The sequence below is a fragment of the Pantherophis guttatus genome, chromosome 3 (genome assembly GCF_059756535.1).
Source record: "Pantherophis guttatus breed Tessera chromosome 3, ASM5975653v1, whole genome shotgun sequence".
NCBI classification, from domain to species: Eukaryota; Metazoa; Chordata; class Lepidosauria; order Squamata; family Colubridae; genus Pantherophis; species Pantherophis guttatus.
Window position 1 is genome coordinate 120,666,403 of NC_142065.1, and position 23,507 is coordinate 120,689,909.

Here is a 23,507-nt window from a genome sequence, read left to right on the forward strand (position 1 = left end):
CAATATATGTGCCGAATAATGGACAGGAAGAATTTTATAAAAAGCTTCACAAGAAGATACTTGAAACAGAGTATGAAAATATTTGTCTCATAGGAGATTTTATTGCACTAGTCAATACAAAACCTGACTATAAAAGTAGTAAAATATGTAAAAAACCAAGAAAGACCTTATTTAAAACTTTTTTTAAGATGGCGGAAGAAATTGGCATAGAGGATACTTGGAGAGAAATAAACCCAGGGAAAAATCAATATACATTTTACTCTAACAGACATCAATCTTGGTCTAGAATAGATATGATATGGATGTTGGCAGAATTAAGCACAAGTGTGCAAGAGATAGAAATAGAAACAAATTTATGGGCCAACCATAATCCAATAAAAATTAGTTGGAAGAGATAAAAGAGAAGAATAAGATGGACTTTGAACCAATCAATATTAAAAGACAAAGAATTTATACAGATGATGGAAAAAGAAATGGGATTTTAAAAAAAAGAGAACTGGAAAGGGGAGACTTCATTACAAAATGTTTGGGATATAGCGGAAGCATATATTGATTAGCTATAACCTATATAGCGAGGAAAAATAAGAGAAAGAAGCAATACCAAAAGAAACTAGAAGAAAATTATAAAAGACTTGAACTAGAGCTACAAAAAGAACCACAAAAGGTGAATTTAAAAAGCCAAATGGAAATAATTAAACATAAGCTAAATATAATGGAAAAGGAAGAATTGGCACAACAAATTAAAAGAGCAAAACAAAACTTTTTTGAAAATGCCAATAAACCAGGAAGATGGTTAGCTTATAAATTGAAGAACGAAAAGAGAAGAAATTGATAAGCAAACTTAAGGATGAGGAAGGTATATTATATCACCAAATGGAAAATAAAAAGAAGACAATTCAGGAGTTTTACAAGAAGTTATGTAATTATGAAAAAATCCCAGAGGAAAAAATAATACAATACTTAGAAAAAGCTAATTTACCAAAAGTGTCTGAAACAGTGAAGAATATGCTAAACGAAAGAATAACAATAGTAGAACTAGTAGAGGCGACTAAAAGACAAAAGAATAATAAAACACCAGGTCCAGATGGTCTACCAGCAGAAATCTACAAATACATACAAGATACATTAAGCTTGTCAATTTTAGAGGTGTATAATGAAGTTTTATTAGAAGCTAAAATACCACATACATGGACAGAAGCTAATATTACTTTAATCTTGAAAGAAGATTCAGATTAAACACAAATAAAGAATTATAGGCCAATATCCTTATTAAATGCAGACTACAAAATACTTGTTTCAATAATAGCTGAAAGACTTAAAAGATTCTTGAATGAGTTAATACACTCTGATCAAAATGGGTTTTTACCTAAATGACAAATTAAAAATAATGTGAGAATTACCTTAGATAAGTTGGAGTATTATGAAGTACACTGCGAAAAATAATTGGCATTAATTTTTCTAGATGCTCAGAAAGCTTTTGATAACGTAAACTGCTAACGTTTACTACCGGTTCTGTGGGTCTGGCTTGGTGGATGTGGCTAGGTTGGTGTGGCTTGGTGGGCGTGCAAAATCTCCATTCCTACCCCACTCCAGGGGAAGGATACTGCAAAATCCCCCTTTTCTCCCCACTCCTGGGGGAAGAATATTGCAAAATCTCCATTCCCACCCCACTCGGGGGCCAGCCAGAGGTGGTATTTGCCGGTTCTCCGAACTACTCAAAATTTCCGCTACTGGTTCTCCAGAACCTGTCAGAACCTGCTGAATTTTATCCCTGGTCATAAGTCACTTTTTTCAATGCCCATGTAACTTTGAATGTAACTAAATGAACTGTTGTAAGTCAAAGATTACCTGTATAAAAATACAAAAGGCTTCTTTTCTTTCAAAAAGCTGCCCTAAATACCAGTAATTAGATTAGAAATGGGGGAATGCACACTGAAGATCAATGAGTCACAGCCGTCATGGAAACCTAAACCATTCTGTCTGAATACCTTCCTTTTCCTCAGCAATACCTGCAACCTGGAGTTACAGATCAGGCAGGTTGTACTTTTAGGAGAATAAAATGCACTCCTCCCCAAAGAAGTGGGTGAAAATGTCTGTGCATTTTATACAGCGAATGTTGCCGAAGCCTCACCCACCCACTCTTTGGCCTCTGCCTTCTAGCAATTTTCCTCCTTGCAGCAAACAGCATGGTCAGCTTCAGCACAGCCTGATTTAGCACGAGCAGCTGATTGGTGGTTGGATCAGCCTCCCCGAATACCGCCTATCAGATGTTCCAGGCTGCGGGGATTGCCACCATCCATTGGCGCCAGCACCTCCCATTGGGGGTGGTGACAGCAGCGATGGGTGGCGATGGCGGCGATGGGTTGCAGCGATCCCCGCAGCCTGGAACAGCTGATAGAAGGTATTCTGGGAGGCAGATCCAACTGCCAATCAGCTGCTCGTGCTAAATCAGGCTGTACTGAAGCTGACCACGCTGTTTGCTGTTTGCTGCAAGGACGCAAATTGCTGGGAGGCAGATTTTTTTTTTTCCTCCCCAAAAGCTAGGGGCATCTTATACTTCGAAGCGTCTTATAGTCCGAAAAATACAGTAGTTAAAATACAAGGATAACTATCAGCAGCCAAGTTACTCTTGCTCATAAAGTGAAACACTTTAGTAGAGAGGTCATTTAAACTCTCCAGAAAGTGGGTGGGCAAAATGCTGAGCTAAAGAGACAAATTAACAAATTAAATCTTGAGTGAGGGCTAATCTCATTCTGCCTTTGTTCAGACCTTGCTACAGGGAATTTTTGCCTATGAATATACCTATCTATCTCTTAAGTGCTGATATCTGTGGGCTATTAAGGAAGGTTTATTAAGCTGCTTTCTCCCTCTAAGAAAACATGTTTCTCCATTTCTCATTCAGGGAAATATATTCTTCCCTTTTAATATTTCATTCTTCTAGGAGAGGGGTGGGTGCTAACTTTCTACAAATGGTGCCATGTTACTATGCCATATTACCATGAGAGAAAACTAAAACAAATTGGAAGGAGGATCCACTTATCAGTGAGCAATCATGTGCCTTGCCTATTCTGAAGCAGTGCGAGAGACTCCTGTCCCAAAGGTGTTTTTTCAAGAGGCAACTGGACTTTCTGGAAACCAAGAAAGTTCAGTTGCCTCTTGAAAAAAGCACCTTTGGGACAACCATGACCTGGATGACTGAAGAATCCCCATAGACAAGAGATCCTGTGCTCAATGAACAGACAAAGCACCCAGGAGAAGCAATCATTAGATCCATTTGCATCACTTAAAGATACCAGCTCGTCTCACTCACCTCACAAGATATCCTAAGGTAATCATCCAGATTTAAGGAAAAATCACATGCCCTCAGAAAGGTAGTAAAAAAATCAGACAGAATGTCAAGCTTGCATCCTGCCTCTCAGCCATTTGTTCTATGGCTATGCCAACCTTCTGTAAATAGCTGTTCAACCCCCAGGAATAAAAGTACCACAAAAAACTCCGGTGGGGGGTGGGAGCGGGGAACTCCAGAGAAGCTCAGCTACAGACAGAAAGTCTGGGCAGTTTCTGAAAACACTTAAAGCAGCAGGGGCAGCAATTAAGGTAAGGATTAGGCTAGAAATACAACACACTAGAATCTTTCCTTCCTGCGTTCCTTGCAGGATTAGCCCTGTAAAGTGGGAAAAGAATTCTTCCAACAACCTGAACTGCTCAGAAAATTAACAAAATTAATGCGAACTGGTAGCAGCCCACCTCTGGTCCCCACTCCTATTTATACTAACATTGGAAGTGTTAATTAGAAATATAAACCAGAATTCAGAAATAAAAGGAATGGAAATAAAAAAAAGAAAAGTATAAATTACAAGCATTTGCAGATGACCTGCAAATTTTTATATTAGAAGAACCATTAGAAACCAGCTCCCGAGTCGGGACTAATAGGTAAAATAGAGGAGTATGGAGAAGTTGCAGGACTGAATATAAATAAAGAAAAAAACTAAAATATTAGTTAAGAATCTTACAGCCAAGCAGAAAAATGAATTGACAAAGAAGGTAGATCTTCAGATAGTAAAGAAAGTGAAATATTTAGGAATTTACTTAACAGCAAGATGTGCAATAATTAAAGATGATAATTATATAAAGTTAATGCAACAAATTAAACTGGGCTTGGAGAAATGGAAGAATCTACAACTTTCAATGATAGGGAAAAGAGCTACTATAAAAATGAATATATTGCCGAAACTACTTTTCTTATTCCAAACAATACCTATAAAACTAGAGAAAAAATATTTTGAGGAACTAAATAAAATAATTTTGAAATACATCTAGCAAGGAAAAAAAGCAAGATTAAGATTGAAAATGTTATAGGAGTCTAAATGTAATGGGGGATTCGGGCTACCAGATTGGGAGTTGTATTACCAGGCATCTGTGCTTACATGGGTGAAAGAATGGATAAACTCGAGACATAGAACATTGTTGCTACTGGAGGGCCACGATTAGGGTGGCATACTTTTCTGTGTTTTGGAAGGAATACCGCACACTTTCCAAGGTATGTGAGGAGAACTTTATTCTTAGTATGGGAAAAAGTTAAATAAAAAAACTATATGAAAATATCAGTCTGGCTTTCTAAAATGAAAGCATTGATACATCCAAATATTATCAATTTGGGAAAAATTATATCCTATAAAGCAGGGGTGAAATGCTCCCGGTTCGGACCAGATCGCCAGATCCGGTAGCAATGGCGGGTGGTTCGGGGAACTGGTAGCAAAAATCCCTGTGCCCCCCCCATGCCCAGCTGAGCCACGCGATCATCAGAGGCTGTTTTTTTACTTTTAAAAGCATTTTTTTTACAACCTCTTCAACCGAAAAAATGCTTTTAAAAGTAAAAAAAAGCCTCTGATGATCGTGTGGCTCAGCTGGGATCGTCAGAGGCTTTTCAAAACATTTTTTTTCTGCAACCTCTTTGGCCGAAGAGGTTGTAGGAAAAAAAATACCTTTAAAAGCCTCTGGCAATCCCAGCTGACTTGCCTGATTGTCAGAGGCTTCTAAAAGCATTTTTTTCTGCAACCTCTTAAGGTTATAGAAAAAATGCTTTTAAAAGTAAAAAAAAAAGTTGGCCACGCCCACCCAGTCACATTACCCCCCCCTCCCACCAAGCTACGCCCACAGAACCGGTAGTAACAAATTTTAGATTTCACTCCTGCTATAAAGACATTTTAAACAAGAAAGGGGAACTTAAAACTAGACAGGAATTACAGAACCAAGGAGTGGACCTATCACGCACCTGCAAATACAATTGAGATATGAGAAAGATGTGAAAATATAAGGTTTTTTTATAAAGAACCAACAATACTTGATCAAATACTATTAGGGACAGATGAAAAATTGATAAGGAAACTATATAGTTACCTACTAAGCTTTAAAATGGAAATGGAAACAATGATAGCATGGACAAAATTTTTTGGCTACGCTATAGAATTAGATAAATGACAAAAGCTTTGGGATAGAAATAACAAGCTCACAATGGCCACTACATATAAGGAAAACTTATACAAAATATTTTATAGGTGGCATCTGCCACACGCAAGACTAGCAAAGATGTCTAGTAATATGTCCGCCAAATCTTGGAAATGTAATCAGATACCAGGTACCTATTATCATATGTAGCAGACATGTATGAAAGCAAGAAAATATTGGACTAAAATACATACGTGGTTGGAAAAGATGATTAAGTAGCACATAGATTTAAAGCCAGAAATATTTTTGCTAGGTATAATACCAGAAAGTTATGATAAAGGGACTGTATACCCTTTATACAGTATACAGTACCCTTTATTAAGTATACCCTGTATACTTAATACTTCATGTATTTAAGTATTAAGTATTAAGTAGCGAGAATTGTATTTGCACAACACTGGAAAAATGAGAACACTCCACCTGATGGAAACATAATTCGTGAAATATTGGACTGAGCAAAGATTGATAGATTGACATTAAAAATAAAAGACAAAGGAGATACAGAGTGTTATTCAACATGGGATAGGTTTTATCAGTGATTAGATATGAGAGGTAGAAGTTAGAAGAAGAAAGATTATTGTTATGTGTATGTAAAAGATGAACATTATGTATGACTATAAGTATTCCAGTATAATTAATTGAAGCACAAATAAGTTAATATAACTATAATTATTGTTATATATATCCTTTATGCGTTGAAACCCAGCTGTGCCTCGTCTTGTTTTTTCTGTTCATGGGGGCGTGGCCTCGGCACGAGGCGCAACCTGCCATGGCTTAACCAACAGTGACAACTCTTAGCGGTGGATCACTCGTGCGTCAATGAAGAACATAGCTAGCTGTGAGAATTAATGTGAATTGCAGGACACATTGATCATCGACCCTTCGAACGCACTTGTGGCCCCGGGTTCCTCCCGGGGCTATGCCTGTCTGAGCATCACCGACAGTTCAATCACCGTGAGCGCAACCCGCCTCCCGCCCAGGTACGGGCACCTCCCCATGTGCAGCGCGGGGGTCGGTGTCCGAGTCCCTTCCAGGGGGCGAGCGCCACCTCTGGCACAGCTGGGGTTCACAGGCCTCCGCACCTCCATCCCCCCAAGTCCAGATCCCGACGGCGTCCGTCCCAATAACTAAAATTTATTTTATTATTATTACTGCTACTATATTTGTTGTTTTTTGGTAAAATGAAATGCCTGGACAATACAGTTTTCTAAGTATTTATATATAAATAAAAAAATATATTTAAAAAAAAATTCTGGTTGTCACCTTTAAAGGCCTACATGATTTGGGGCCAGATTATTGGTCTTTTCCCCAATTACATTTACCCTGCCCACCAGAGCAGGGAGGCAGGATATGTTCCAGACTCCTCTTATGAAGATATGTCTAGTAGGACCAGGAAGAAGCCTCCATGGTGGCTCCTGTCTCTGGAGCATCATTCCCATGGAGAAAAGTTTGTTTCCCTCCTTGATACTCTTTCTGAAGGCACTGAGATATGTTTTTTCCAGTTGGCCTAGGGCCCCCATGTATTTGAATACATTCTCTGAATGTTATAAATAGAGATATTCACATCTGAGTGTGAAATCTTTACTGGCTCTTGCGACTCAAGCTTGAATACTCAGTTGCATAGTAAAATAGGATATCAATTGAGCAAATATGTAAAGAAAAATGCTCTTTTAAAACTCTGCTACATTGTCTTATCACTTATCACAAAGGATTTTATTAAGAGTTTGTATTTTATATTGTTAAAGTGCCCGTTGTGTGAAAATTTGAAGTTTCCTCTGATTTGTCTCATGAGCAATATTAGGGAAAGAAAAATCATCATTTGAAATTTAGCCAATTTTGCTATTTCAGGAAAGGATAACAAAGAAAGTGGCAATTTTTTAATTAACGTGGGATTCTTGATTCACTTTCATGCTTCATATGAGATGCTTAACATCACACCAGGAAAAGCTGATTCCTTTCCTGCTACCTCACAATAAGGGTTATAATTGTGCATTAAGATGGTTCTCTTTAATGTAATCAGAATGTAGCACCAGCACCCTAAGGGCCATAAAAGCCTTGAATCTCTTAGTAGCCTAATATCTCATCAACTCCATTTCTCCTATATATAGCCTAGGAAGACAAAGATAAGTGAAGTTCTTCAGACAGAGCAGCCTTTAGGTTAATATCATGTAGATGTTGCTCTAACTTGGATCTTATTTTATATGCAATTCTTTAAAAGTTTATGCAATAGTTAAAAATAGAAGTCTAAGGAGAAAGTCTGAGTAGGCAATTAATTTAGTATTAAATGAAAGAGACTTGATTCTATGGAGCCAAAGCTTCATTATACTAGCAGGTTGGGGCTTAAAACAGAAAATTATTGGGTTTGTTTTTGGCAGAATTCCATTTTAAAAAATTGGGAGGAGTACCCTTTCTTGACTAACCGTCAGTGAATCTTTACTGTATAGTTTAGAATAAAATTTAGAATTCTTTTCCTCCAGATATTATGATAGATGGCTTAATTTGTTAGAGCATGGCCCTCAACTTTTTGGGCACAAGGGACCAGTTCTGTGGAGAGAGAGCTTTTTCTGTGGATCAGAAGTGGCATTGTTTCGCATGCTGCCTGCATCCTGTGGATGAGGCTTTGCTTGTTTGCGCAGCCTGTTTTCTGGCATGCTGTGGCCCGGTGCTGGTCCATGGACCGGGGGTTGGGGACCCCTGTGTTAGAGGGCAATGTACTGTATTAAGTTACTCAATACTATTCTGCTGTCAAAAGAAATGTGCCCAGTGGATTATCGAGCAGGGCAACAGTCTAGACCTCAGGGCCGGGGAGGGGCTGTGGCTGTTATCAGAGAATCTCTAGCAGCCTCCAGGGGCATTGCTCCACTAGTGCCCAGCTGTGAGACCCATTTTTTTTAGGTTGGGCTCAAGGGATCAGGTAGGATTGCTGCTGCAATATCAGCCTCCCTGCTGCATGGCAGTTTCCCTATCTGGGCTCCTGGACCTCACCTGAGTTCCCCAGGCTTATAGTTCTGGGGGGGACTTCAACCTTCCATCCCTGGGGCAGGGTTGGAGGTAGCCCAAGATTTCATAGAAACCATGACTTCCCTGAGCCTGTCCCAGGTCATCCAGGACACAACTAGGAATAGTGGTCATACACCCAATTTGTGTTCTTGTTGGAGCAGTGACTATGCGACCTGGAATTGGTGGACTTGCCCTTGATCCCCCTGTCATGGTCAGATCACAGTCTGGTGGCAGTGAGTTTCTTGAGAGCTGTACCCCCCTTCAGCGAGGCAGAACCTATTAGATTGGTCCACCCCTGTCAACTAATGGACCCTGATGAGTTCCACAAGGAACTAGGGGTTGTAACTGCAGATCTGCTGCACAGTCCAGCTGAGCTCTTAGTCACTGTTTGGAATAGGAAGGTGATTGAGGCTCTGGATAGGATTGCACCCATGTGACCTCTCCTCACCCGTAGACCTCTCTGCCCTCCGTGGTATAGAGAGGAACTGAGAGGGATGAAATGGATGAAGAGACATCCAGAGTGTCCGAATCAGCCACCAGCCGCACAGGCCGCATACTGGCCACAACACCTGGACTCACGACTCCTGCTCTAAAAGCAGGTGGCAATCATGGCCAGGAGGTCACTTGCACAGCTGCAGGTTGTGCACCAATTATGCCCTTTTCTGGACTGACAATCCCTACTCACGGTCACTCATGCCCTAGTCACTTCCCATCTTGATTATTGCAATGCTCTCTACATGAGGCTGCCCTTGAAGAGTATCCGGAAGCTCCAGTTGATGCAAAATGCAGCAGCCCACATGGTTTTGTGCAGACCTCAATGTGTACATGCATCACCTCTCCTGCAGGAGCTGCATAGTTGCCGATTTGCTTCCAGATGCAATTAAAGGTGCTGATAGCCGCCTAAAGCCCTTCATGTCTTGGGACCAGATTATCTGAGGGACTGTCTCTTGCCGGTCACATCTACCTGACCCACTAGAGTGGGGAGGCAAGGAATGTTGCAGGTCTCTTCCCCTAGGGAGATACATTTGGTGGGACCCAGAAGAAGGGCTTTCTCTGTGGTGGCTCCCTGTTTCTGGAACATCATTCCCCCGGAGACTAGAATGGCCCCTACTCTAACACTCTTCCGGAAGGTGCTGAAGACCCAGTTCTGCCAGTGGGCCTGGGGAACCCAGAGCAGGATGGAGCCCATTAAATGGCTTGTGTGATTTGTTGTCACTGGGGTGGGTGTGGGTGGGAGGCTATTATATTATTTCATTATTTTCTTCTATTTTATTTTTATATTTGATGTTTTTATATTCCTGTAAGCCGCCTTGAGTCGCCATGTGTGAATAGGCAGCAATATAATTTTTCTATAAAATAAATAAACCATCCCAACCTGGTCAGTTAGAAAAGAAAGACTCTTGGATTCATTGTTAATGAAAGTACACTTTACTAAAGCCAAGTGGATCTGCCAAGAAGCAAAGCTGGATCTGAGTTTTCACACACACAGCATATGAATAACTTTCCCCTTCTTCCCACTTTCCCCCCAGTTATCAAAAGTTAATAACCAAGAGGAACCTGGTTTTCTAAAGTTGAAAAAAGTTGAAAAAAGACTTTGGAAAAAGTGCAAAGAAGAGCAACTCAGATTATTAAGGGCATGGAAACTAAAACATATGAAGAATGATTGCAGGAATTGGGTATGGCTAGTCTAGAGAAAAGAAGGACTAGGGATGACATGATAGCAGTGTTCCAATATCTCAGAGGCTGCCACAAAGAAGAGGGAGTCAAGCTATTCTCCAAAGCACCTGAGGGTAGGACAAGAAGCAGTGAATGGAAACTAATCAAGAGAAACAACCTGGAATTAAGGAGAAACTTCCTAACAGTGAGAACAATTAACTAGTGGAACAGCTTCAGAAGTTGTGGGTGCTTCATCACTGGAGGTTGTTAAGAAGAGACTGGACATCCACTTGTCTGAAATGGTATAAGATCTCCTGCTTGAGCAAGGGATTGGACTAGAAGACCTCCAAGGTCCCAGTGTGATATCTCCTGTGGATGACTCCTCCACTTCTTCCTTAGAGGCTGGCTCGAGGGAGAATGAGATCATTCCTGGCATGTCAGGATTTACTGATCCTGAACTACCAGCAGAACAGGCCGTTGGGGAGAGTTTACAAGCCAGAGAGGAAGAGGGGGAGGAGCTGCCTGCCATGGTAGATCCCACAGTATGCAGGGCAGAGAGGCGGATGTCTGCCAGATTGCTGGGGGAAAGACCCTGCCCCTCTTGATGGGCTGCACCGGGAGCTATTTAGCACAACAGGCAAGAGTAAGGCATTGCTGGAAGCAATACTTGTGAGTTGTGACCAGATGTTTGTGTTTCCAAGATGCTGCAGTTTGTGAGCTAGGTGAGTTTAGTTTAAGTTGCAGGGAGGGTTTGTGTTCGTGTTTTGGACCCTGTTTGAGCAGCTCTGTTTGATGGACTAATTGGCCATTGCCTGTAAGTTTAGTCTGGGGCTTGTTTGTGGCTGGCTTTGCTTGGAAACAACCTTCTGAACTCCTGTCCTGGGCTGTTCCTGTGAATTCTACTTGTAAACCCTGAAACTCTGACAAACCTAATTGGAGACTCCAAACCTCAGATTGGATTTTGGCTTCTCTTTTAAAACTAACCAGTCCTGTTTTGTTTTTAATCAATGGGGCCAAATTTATATATGTATATTTTAACTGTATTTTAATATTTGTATTTGATGTTTTTACTTGGCTGTTCACCGCCCTGAGTCCTCAGGGAGAAGGGCGGTATACAAATTCAAAATAAAATAAAAATAAAAAATAAATAACCAGGCAAGGCCTTTATTTCCAAGACTTTTTTGAATTTGCCGTATGTTCATTTCCTTGTTATCTACTTGGTCTCGAGCCAAGTGCTGTTCTAATCTAGCAGCTGAATCCTGAAACAGAACTGCTGTGGGAAAGACAAAATAAAGCTCTCTCTAAACCAACACTGACATGTGAATGAGTGGAGCAGCACATCCTTCCAGCTCTATTCTGATTGATTGATCAATGAGTGTCCAATTAGGTGCTAACAAATTATTTGGGCAACAGTCCCTGTCTTCATGGGCTGGATGGTTCTGCATTCCATAGTTTTACCTTGGAACAGCAAATGGCTCTCAAGGGACATCACAATGCTTTGATTGTGATTTGATTTGATTTGATTCATCTCATGTGAAACACCCCCCCATCCCACCCCACAGCTCCCTCTCTCATTGAGTATTTTAATTTAATTTAATTTAATTTCCAATTTATATACCGCCCTTCTGCCTGAGGACTCAGGGCGGTGTACAGCCAAGATAAAAAACATAGAATACAAATATTAAAAAACATTTAAAAATATATATAAATTTTGGCCCAAAAGTTAAGAAATCACAGACTGATTAAAAGAATTTAAAAATTTCTTCTTAAGCCAACCCGGCTTGCTGGAAAAGATGGGTTTTAAGGGAACGACGGAGTATGGCTGGTTGACAGCAGGCAATGCATGACATAGCAGAATGGCAGTCCTGACACCTGCTATCATAAAAATAGTTTTATTATTTTTTAATTTTTTTTAAAAAAAATTCTATACTGTGTTTTTATTGTTTGTAAGCTGCCTAGAGTTGGTGTGAGCAAGTAGGCAGCTTTATAAATTTTCTAAATAAAATAAAAAAATAAAATAAATCAAATCCCAGTACTATTTAATGGAAATTTTGTTTCTGAAGCAGCATGAAACCCTTGATATACCCCCAATACAAAACATCTACAGCTTAAGCAAAGAGTCAAATGCATAATCTATAACAATTTTTTTCCTTTTCTTCTATATAACAGGCTTAACAATAGCTAATTATTACTTTTTATATGAGTGCACAATATGTGGAGTTGGACAGAATGTTTATGGAGAACATTGCTGCTTCACAAAATATTCTAGTCCCCAACTTGTAGAATGAAGCAAAGCTGTTGTTCCTGGAAATGCTGGAGGAAACATCTCAAGTATTGCCCCAAAATTCAGTGAACCATCATTGATATATCACAACGAGGCAAATAGGGTTTTACATAAGTTTAATATACAATTAAGAAGTAACTAAGAAACACTAAAGTCAAGGTTATTTGTTTCAACTTTAGATATCAAAGAACACGATAGCAAGAACTAATCCAGAAAAAAGCAACTTGGCTTGGGCCTGCGATATTTGGCGGACCATCTGCAGCCAGCAACAGCTTCCCATCGCCCGGTGCGCTCTCACAGGGAGGGCCTACTCAGGGTGCCGTTGGCCAGACAGTGTCGGCGGGCGACCCCCAGGGAGAGAGCTTTCTCTGTAGGTGCACCCACCCTTTGGAATCAACTCCCTCTGGAGCTCCAGGTGGCCCCCAACCTTTGCTCCTTCCGCCGTGGGCTGAAAACATGGCTATTTCATCTAGCCGCCCTAGACTGATGGGGTTTTTAATAGAATTTAATGGGGTTTTATTGGATTTTTTGTCAATTTTATCATGGACTTTGTTTCTAACGGTCTGTTTTGTTTATTGTTGTGAGCCGCCCTGAGTCCTGTGGAGATAGGGCGGCATATAAGTCCAATTAAATAAATAAATAAATAGACTTCTTTGCATAGAAGAAAAAATACATTTGTTTTTGAAAGGATTAATATTTAGAAAATGAGATCCCCAGATACAAAACTTGTAAAGTATTATGAATCTAGTAATATAATTTGTAAGGAGAATGTGTTAAAAAATTGTATTGTACCATCAAACTCTGCTACATAACAGCTTTCCTGCCTGAGCTTTTTGGTGCTATAGCTGATTTGATGGTGGAGTTCCCCAGATTTAAGGCTCTGAGAGACTTCAGTCTACTTTCTCTGGGCATAAGATCAAAGGCAATTCAGGTGTTCCCAGTCACTATGGCAAACATAGATCATATCCAAGTTATGAACAGTCTGACTCACTGGGAGGGTTTCACTCTACATTTGGTTTTTGTTTTGGAACAATGGAGACATGATCTGGAATTCAGGATTGTTACTATCAATCCCTTGTCATGGACAGATAATTCCATTAGCCTTGCAATTAACAATGCCACGTCTCATTTCAGAGAGGAAGGACCCATGAGATTCGTTCATTTCAAGTAGACCTGGCAGTATTAAAGCGAAGTTGGGATTATTCCTGAAATTCTGTTACAGGGTTTGACCAAGGCCTTAGCTGCTACTTGGAATAAGCAGGTGACAACTATCTTGGATCAGTTTTGACCTGTTTGTATTTGGACCTTGTTTGTATTTGGATCCTGGAGGGACTCCAGGAAAGGAAACAGTGCATGAAAATACTAAAAACATCACTAGAGGAAGATAAACGGCAAATCCAATCAAACATAGATACTTTTATTAAGAATTATCTTGTGGTGATTAGAGTGGCCAATGTTATACATGGTATAAATTGCCACTAAAAATCACTAAAAATTACATATTAACAAGAATAAAAATAATATTCAAATTACTTGATGCAAAAGCTATCCCCAATGGACTATGTGACACCAATCATAAGATTGTAGAACAGCAAGACATGACAAGTCTAATATTAACAGAAAAAGATCAAATAAAAACCAGGGACTAATTAAGATAGCAAAACTTAAAAAAGAAGAATTAGTAGAACAATTACTACAAAAGGTGGAGATAACATTTAGTTAACAGATGGGAAATGTGGAGGATGAATAGAAGGCATACAGAACTACTTAACACTGCAAAAGAACCACACGGGAAAAGAAAAAGTGGGAAAAATGGAGTGGGACCAAACACATTGCATGGTGGTGTGAAGAGGTTAAAGAATCAGTTGAAAAAAAGTTATACAATCATTGGATAAAATCAGGGAAAGAAGAAGATTATATAAACTACAGATTACAATGCAGAGATATCAACACAATAACTTAATTAGATATCTAATTAAGAAAGCAACACAAAAATCCTGGGAGTACTTCAGGAAATCATTAGCAGATAAACATAAAGTTATAACTAAAAGCCAGTATGGGTTTGTTAAAAACAGATCATGCTAAACCAATCTTATTTCACTCTTTGACAACATGACTAAATTAGTAGACCAGAAAATGCTCTGGACATAGTATACTTAGATTTCAGTAAGGCATTTGACATGCCCACCTTTGGTTGGCCCCACCCCACTCACCCCTTCCAGGAGTCCCCACATGCCCCATTTTGGCTCCCAGATAAGTGCAGAGAGGCCCACTAGGCCCAAAACAGGGCATGGGGGGGGGGGTACGGCACAGGCCCCCCGTGGCCCATTTTTTTAAAAAATTGATTTATATGCCGCCCTTCTCCAGAGACTCAGGGCGGCTTACAATGTGCTAAGCAATGTGCTAAGCAATTTTTGCTCCCAGGGGGCTGCAGGGAGGCCCACTAGGCCCAAAACAAGGCATGGGGGGTGTGCGGCACGGGCCTCCCATGGCCCATTTTTCCTCCCAGGGGCTGCAGGGAGGCCTAGCTTGTAAGGCTGGGGCACCCAATTGATCTATTCACTGCCTCCCAGCTGATCGGCATGGTTAGTCTATTGCTGTCTCCCAGCTGATCGGCTGGGTCTTCTTTTGTTGCCCGGCATGAGTTGGAAAGCAGGTTAGTGGGGTGGGAAGGGAATGGGGATTTTGCAGTATCCTTCCCCTGCCCACCAAGTCACACCCACCGAACTGGTAGTAAAAATTTTTGAATCCCACCACTGATTAGTCCTGCTTTATAAAACCTCAGTAAGACCACACCTGGAATACTGCATCCAGTTTTGGTCACCTCATTACAAAAAAGATGTTGAGATTTTGGAAAAAGTTCAGAGAAGAGCAACTAGGATGATTAAATGCCTGGAGACTAAAACATGAAGAATGGCTGCAGGAACTGACTATGGCTAATCTAGAGAAAAGAAGGACTGGGGATGATATGATAACAGTGTTGCAGTATTTGAGGGGCTGCAACAAAGAAGAGCGGATCAATTTATCTTCCAAAGCACCAGAAGGCAAGACAAGAAACAATGGATGGAAACTAATCAAGGAGAGAAGCAACCTGGAATTAAGGAGAAACTTCCTAACAGTGAGAACAATTAACCAGTGAAACAGCTTGCCTTCAAAAGTTGTAGATGCTCTATCACTGCAGGTTTTTAAGAAGAGACTGGACAGTCACTTGTCTCAAATTGTATAGTGTCTGCTGCTTGAGTAAGGGGTTGGACTAGAAACTCTCCAAGGTCCCTTCTGATTGAACAACTCTTTGCAGGCATTGATAGCAAGAAACTGCAACATCTTATGGCCATGAACCAAGAATGGAAAACAAATAATTTGAGAATCAGCAAAGAGAAAACAGAAGTGATGGCAATTGGGGGGGGGGGGAAGCATATCCTAAACAGAGTAGAAGAAATAAACATAAAACAAGTGTCAAAGTTCAAATATCTAGGAACAACGTTCACCAAAGATAGTAAAATGGATTAAGAGATTAACATACAATGCAGTAAGGCAAACCAAGTATTGGGACAGCTTGCTCTACTCCTACAATATAAGACAGTACTGACCATCACAAAGAAGCATCTCACACAAAGGATATTAATCCTCTCCTTGTATTATCAGTTCCAACATGGACACTTACAATAAAATGTAAACGAAAGTTAGTCCCCATAGAAAGCAGTTGTTTGAGAAAGCTGCTGGAGGGACCAGAAGAGATACAATCAGAAATGAAACCATAAGAAAAAGAATTGGCATAGAACCAATCTTAAACCACATACAACAACAGCAAATAAAGCTCACTTGGAGAGAATATCTTGGGCATATACAAGCATATACAAAAAGAGAAGGTCAAAGAACACAAGACTGACCCAGAAGAAGTTGGAGAGACAACTTCTTCAAAGACACACTACAGCAGCATTAATTAACAATGGTTGAGGCCACCAGAAGAGCAAGAACCAGAACTTTGTATCTCCCTCAACACCCAAAGCAGTAAAAGAGGAAGTAAAGAAGAAGATTAGAGCGGCAACATAGAACATAGAATAATAGAAATGGAAGGGACCTTGAGGTCTTCTAATCCAACTTCCTGCTCAAGCAGGAAACCCAATACCATTTCAGACAGTCTCTTCTTGAAAGCCTCCAACACCCACAACTTCTGAATGCAAGCTATTTCATTGGTTGATTGCTCTCACCATTAAGAAACTTCTTGTTAGTTCTAGGTTGATCCTCTCCTTGGTTAGTTTCCAGTCATTGTTTCTTGTCTTGCCTTTTGGTGCTTTGGAAAATAGTTTGACCTCCTTGTCTTTGTAGGAGCCCCTCAAATATTGGAATAGTGCTATGATGTCACCCCTAGTCTTTTTTTTTTCATTAGACTAGACCAGGGGTCCCCAACTTTTTGGACCTCAGGGACCACCAAGTTCATTATTTTAAATCCCGCGGACCACTAATACAAATCCAGCGCGCCACTTGCTGAAGTGCCTGGACTCCCAGTGATGGGATGAGGTCCTTCAGGCACTCTCCCTCCTCTCCCTCCCCCCTCTCTCTTTCTCTCTCCCCCTCTCTCTTTCTCTCTCTCTCCTCCCACTCTCTCTCATTCTGATTCTATCTCTGATTCTCTTTTTCATTCTGTCTCTCTCATTCTCTCTCTCTTTCTCTCTCATTCTCTGTTTTCTGTTTCTCTCACTCTTTCTCATTCTCTTTCATTCTGTCTCTCTCTCTCTCTCATTCTCTCTCATTCTCATTCTCTTTCTTACTCTCATTCTCTCTCTCATTCTCTTTCTCTCATTTCTCTCTCTCTTTCATTCTGTCTGTCTCTCTTTCTCTTTTATTCTGTCTCTTTCTCTTTCTCTATCTCATTCTGATTCTCTCTCATTCTCTCTCTGATTCTCTTTCATTCTCTCTCTTTCTCTCTCTCTCTTTCTCTCCCCCTCTCTTTCTCATCTCTCTCCCCTTTCTCTCACTCTCTCTCTTTCATTCTCTCTCTTTCTCTCTCTCCCTCTTTCTCCCCCTTTCTCTCTCACATCTCTCTCCCCTTCTCTTTCTCTCTCTCTCCCCCTCTTTCTTTCTCTCTCTCCTACTCTTTCTCTCTCTCTCTCTCTCTTTCATTCTCTGTCTCATTCTCTCTGTCTCTTTCTCTCTCTCTCTCTCTCTCTCTCTCTCTCTCTCTCATCTCATGGGCCAGCCAGTGTCTTGGGGCTGAGAAGAAGTCAAGCATCTCCCCGAGAGACCGAGGTGCGCGGAACACCAACAAGGGCTGGAAGAAATGCCAGCAAGATCCAGCAAGAGACGAAGCTTCACTCCCACTCTGGAATATAGAGCGACTCTCCATCCCCCATCCTTCCCTTCTCAGGCCAGGCAAGGAGTGACTGGGAAGGGAGGGTGCGGGGCAGGGACAGCCACTGGTGGGTTCAGCCAACAGGAAGCTACAGCAGGGGGAAGAAACAACCTGCGGTTACTGCCACCTGTTGCTTCAGCCCACCTACACCATCACCCTTGCACCATTACCTCATTCTGGCCGGTGAGGGCTGCACTGCAAAGTTTCAAATTGTACGAACCTCCCTCTATGGCAGAGATTTACAGCCTCACCATGAGCTACCTGGCCAGTCCCATATTCCAGAGCTCTAGTCACAGGACTGGCCATTGCTCATCCTGGAGCAGCTCCTCCACCCAGATGCGTCGCGGACCACCAAAAGTTTCTCACAGACCACCGGTTGTGACCACTGGACTAGACATACCCAATTTCTGTAACCATTCTTTGCATGTTTTAGCCTCCAGCCCCCTAATATATATATATATATATAATTTGATTTATATGCTGCCCTTCTCCGAGGACTCAGGGCAGCTTACAATGTGCTCAGCAGTTCTTCTCTACACTCTTCCCAGAGTCTCAACATCTTTTTTATATTGTGGTGACCAGAACAGAATGCAGTATTCCAAGTGTGGTCTCACTAAGGCTTTGACGTTACTAGAATGTCACGTGGTCTTGATTTTATCCGTCTATTAATGCAGCCTAGGATTGCATGTGCTTATTATTTCAGTAAATTGCTGACTGGTACCCTGGTATCTCTCCTAGGTAGGTGTTCTGCCCCAGCTACAGATCCCAAAGAACAGAGCACACACAAACTCTGAACAAAACTTAGTTTACTCAAATAACGCAGTTTTAGCAAATGCCAGCTGTTAATAAGCATTCTTAACAGCCTGCCAGAATTCCACAGATAAGATAATCAGAGTCTTACTGGAGTTGGCAGAAAGCCCAGAAACAAGGTTGCAGAGATATTCCAACGCAATGCTTAGCGAAGTAAAGTTGTTTCTTGCAGCTTGTTACAATCTGCGTTCTTTCTTAAATAGGCTAAGGGCGTGGCCAATTAGCCCCAAGCCTTACTCTTGAGGAGACCTCCTCCTGAGGAACCACTCCTGCCTTTTGGCAGCTCTGCATGCCCGTGCATTGAGAAGAGGCTCCTCCTCTTCATCCTCTTCGCTTAAAGGAGCCTCTGGAGGTTCTGAAGGCCCTGACTGAATCCCTGCCTCTGGCACCACATCTTCTTCAGCCTCCTCGCTGTCCGACTCGAGCGCCGGCTACACAGGCTGCTGGCGCAGCACCACACCAGCCTCCTTGTTGTTGGGATCAGCAACAATCCGCGTAGGCCGCTGGCGGGCCACAATAGTAGGCTAGGCCTTGAGGAATTCTTGCAGAGATGCTTTAAGATTTGTTTTAGGCATCAGGCAATTCGGATTCATGCAGCATACGACTCTGACTGTTCAGAGGTAACAGACATGATCTGGTTGGTTATCTGGGAAGAGTCTGTGCTTGTTAATAGGAAGTAGTGAGAAAGTAGTTCTTGGGGATGAGAGTTCTGCCTTCTTTGTTTTACATTTTTATCCTACCTACTGAGACGTGACATGTGGTTGTTTCCTGATACTACTGAATGCTCCTCTGAAGGATTAGAAGTTTTCTACCTGCTTTGACAAAAGTGATGGTTCATCACTCTTCAAAAAGCCATTCCTGAATCCAATAGGCTTGGGCAATTGTCTGGTCTCCAATTTTCCCTTCTTGACCTCTAGTTTCATCCTCTGTTGTCTTGCATCACTTGGGACAAACCATGATCAGCATTTTATCCTTGTAAATACAAACAATCCATGCCACTTTTGGGACATAATCCATGATGTACTGTCATACATTTTCAGATATTGTTCTATAAAGCATCTCATTATATTTGTGTCTAGTCAGCAATACCTGCAGTATTAATATAGGTATAAATAATGTATATATTTGTAACCCATTAATACAGCCCAAGTATTAATGGGTTTAATAATATAGCCATAATGCAGCTTTGATTTTAAAACTTTATTAATTCATTTCATATATTTGGCTCTGTTTTTTCACAGACACACTAATATTTTTATTTCTAAAATACCCTAATATTTTTCTGTACAATCCGAATTTCATTTTGTTGTCATTGATAAAGATTTGAACTATATCTAAAAATACTAGCTTTTCCATATTTATTTATTTATTTATTGGTTCGATTTATATGCCGCCCTTTTCTGGAGACTCAGGGCGGCTTACAATTCGTTAAGCAATAGCCTTTATACTTTTGTATATACCTGCTTAGTAGGGCTTTCGGCCCCCCCTAAGCGGTGTTCTTTTCTATACAAAGTCATCTTATTGCCCCCACAAACTGGGTCCTCATTTTACCTACCTCGAAAGGATGGAAGGCTGAGTCAACCTTGAGCCTGGTGAGATTTGAACTTGCAGTAATTGCAGGCAGCTGGTGTTACTTACCAGTGCTTTAGTCTGCTGCGCCACCAAGGCTCTTTGATGATAGATGATTTTGTATATAATTTCAAATTATATCTTTAGAACTAATCTCAAAGTTTTTTCCATTGAATGTATAATTCATAAGTAGATGCCATTTCATTCAAAATTATCATCAGTGGAATCAGCCATTTTAAAAAGCAATAGAATCTCCTTGAAAATATCTTATCTGTTTGCATATTCTTCTTATACTTATTAGAATTTGTTCTGGATAGAATAATTTATTTATAAAACAGTACTAATACTTCACATGATTTTGATTCTATACCTCTATTTATATAACCAAGGATTGTATTAGCTTTTTTGGCTGCTGACACACACTGCTGGCTCATGTTTAAATCTCTCCACTAACACTCCAAGGTCCCTCTCATAGTTACTGTTTTTGAGCCAGGTTTCGCCTAATCTGTACTTGTACCTTTGGTTTTTCTGCCTAGGTGTAAAACCTGCTTTTAATTTCCACATTAAATTTCTATTCCCTCATCTAAGTCATTTATGAAGATATTTAAGAGTTCAGAGCCTGAGACAAAACCTTGTGGTACCCCACTGTTTACTTCCCTCCATGTAGATGTAATACCATTAAGGACTGCTCATTGAGTATGGGTTTGTCAGCCAGTAACAAATCCATCTGGTGGTGATGCTGTCTAACCCACATGTTTCTAGTTAGCAAGAAGTAGGCTGTGGTCTACTTTATCAAATGTTTTACTGAAATCCAAGTATATTATATGTATGGCATTTCAGTGGTCTACTAATTTAGTCACTTTGTCAAAGATTGGTTTGGCATGATCTGTTTTGGCATGAAGAAACAATTTTGCACGATCTGTTTGGCATGAAGAAACAATCAAAGTCAATTACTCTGAAACTAAGATCATCAGTTTTCTTTGAATCTATTTTAATTTCTTTGAATCCATCTTGAAATTATATTGCTCAGAATTGTACCCTATTAAGTGATCTGATCTAAACAAAATAAACTAGAATAATTACCGGTATTTTCCATGATTCATGATTCCATGATTTTATTTCAACAGACGTAGCCTAAAACTGCATTTTCCTAATGGCATTTAAGCAGCTTACAATCAATTCTATTCAAAGATAATGATGTAAATATAAATACAAATTATTATGAATTTGTACAGATTCCCCCTAATACCAACAGCATTTACTGTTCACTTATTATTAATAACAACTTGAGTTAAGTGGAAATGGATTCTGGGTCCTATGGTTCTAGCAGCAGTTATTGGAGTCCAAATTGTAATCCAAATGGTAATATAATAACATCTGGAGAGGTGACTTTGAGTGAAACTACGGCCCTACTCTCAATACAAAGGTTCAACTTTCCCTAAATTGCTTGATCAGAGCAGAGCATATTTAGCAATGCCAATCTTTTTTGAATTTCATGAATAAAAATTATGTTTGTTACCAAAGCGTTTATTATAAGTTCCCCAAAGCATTTAAATTCCATGAAAGTGCTTTTAAACTTATTAACAGTTTTGTATTTTCACTATCCGAGGATCAACCCTGACATCAGTAATCTAGCAAAAATGATCTAATTGATAAACATTCCAAAGCAAAGCACTTTGTTACTTCTATTTGGGAGGCTGAAAAAAAAAATGGATTAAGACACCTCTTAAGTCTAATTCACACTGAATATTAAAATTGACTTTTGATTAGCAACCCAGTATAGTTACCCAGGCATATTACTAGAGTTTTATTAGAGATTGAATTGAAGTAGTTATTCATTGTTTTAATTTCCACTTTGTACTTAGAGTTGTGAAAGTAATATGCAGTGTTTCTACAGTTGTGTCTTTATTACCAATAGAAAGATTGTACTGATCTTACAGCAGCCATTCTCTTTAATGCCACACTAATGCTATAATTCAGAGGTGGACTAAAATTTGTGTGAATTCCTCATGGTCAGTCTATGTTGGATGTCCTCCCAAATCAAATCAAGCACCTTATTAGATTTTTAACTGGTCAAACCACATTTAAAAATGGAACATCAACTTAGGTAGTAAATTAGAGCCAGATCTCCATCTTTATGCTAAACTTTGGTTTTCACCACACACAGGGACGTTTAGACTGTATGTTTACCTATCTTCTGCTTGTATAAGGATATATGCTTTCATTGTCTACTGTGTAATGCAGAAATTTACGTTTTTATAATGGAATAAATTGTAAATTAAAATTGTCTAAGAGGTGCATGAGATCAAGTTGATGAGTCATCTTTCAGGAAACCATGACTGTACCTCTGGGGGTTGTCTCACACCCATTCCCTCTCTAAACACAGATTCTACTCAGGTGATACTTTATAGTTTAATGATGACAGTAAAGAAATATATTTGTCTTGACTGGTAATTAACACATTCCTTTCTTATTTGCCTCAAGTAATTAATAACATATAGGGACAGGCAAGCTTTATTCTAACTTTCCTATTAGTTGGATCCAAATGTGCAAAGAACACTAAGCTCCCATAATGAGCTCATGAGGACTTGAAAGTGGGTAGAATATATTGATAGACATTTGGTAACCTGCATGTATTTTGTTTTAAAATGAATCTAAAATCTAATCCATATTAACCAGATTTGAAATTTGTATCAAAAGGACAATTGTGGTAGAAAAAAGGCAAAAGCCATATTTGGGCATTGGAGTCAGTGCAGGGAGGACTTCTAAGTAGGTAGAGGACAGGATGGGCAGGGAATTTTGCCCCTAATTCCCTCCTTCTCCCAAGGTTTTCAAGAGTTGGAAAATCTGAAAATAGCTTTCTTGAACTCAGATTGTTATAAGTGAAATAAATAAATAGACATATAGTGTTGCTAGATGAAGGAAGCTTCTCTGTATTTGAACAACTAAGTGTAAGGATTTGCTAATTTCATAGTTCTGTGTTTTGTTTTTTTTACATTAACAAAATTTTTTAGATAGTTTGCTGGATCCATAAGACCAAAGTATGATGCATTTTATATTTCACTTTGTCTTGTGAAATAAAAATGGGAATATGTACTGTATCATAGAATCATAGTTAGAAGGAATCTTGGAGGTAGGAGTCCTCATTCCATCTTGAACAAATGATGTTCAATTTAGTTTTCCCACTTTCTCATTTTCTCAGTTGTAAATTGTTTCAGTTTGAATAAATAAAGGCCTATATGAAATTTCTTACTTATTTTCAAGCCTACTTCTTCTACTGCATCCTTTTTATATGGGTATTTTACATTGCCAGCTACATTACAAATT

General features: G+C 39.9%; 1 protein-coding gene and 1 non-coding gene across 4 annotated transcripts in view; both read left to right on the forward strand.

Moving 5' to 3' along the window:
- NRG2 (neuregulin 2) overlaps window positions 1–23,507 on the forward strand; it is a 389,806-nt gene that overhangs the window by 98,440 nt on the left and 267,859 nt on the right. The gene's annotated exons all lie outside the window — the stretch shown is intronic.
- On the forward strand, window positions 6,298–6,445 carry LOC117662525 (5.8S ribosomal RNA). Its single transcript, XR_009622494.2, has one exon. It is a non-coding gene; the product is annotated as a 5.8S ribosomal RNA (ribosomal RNA).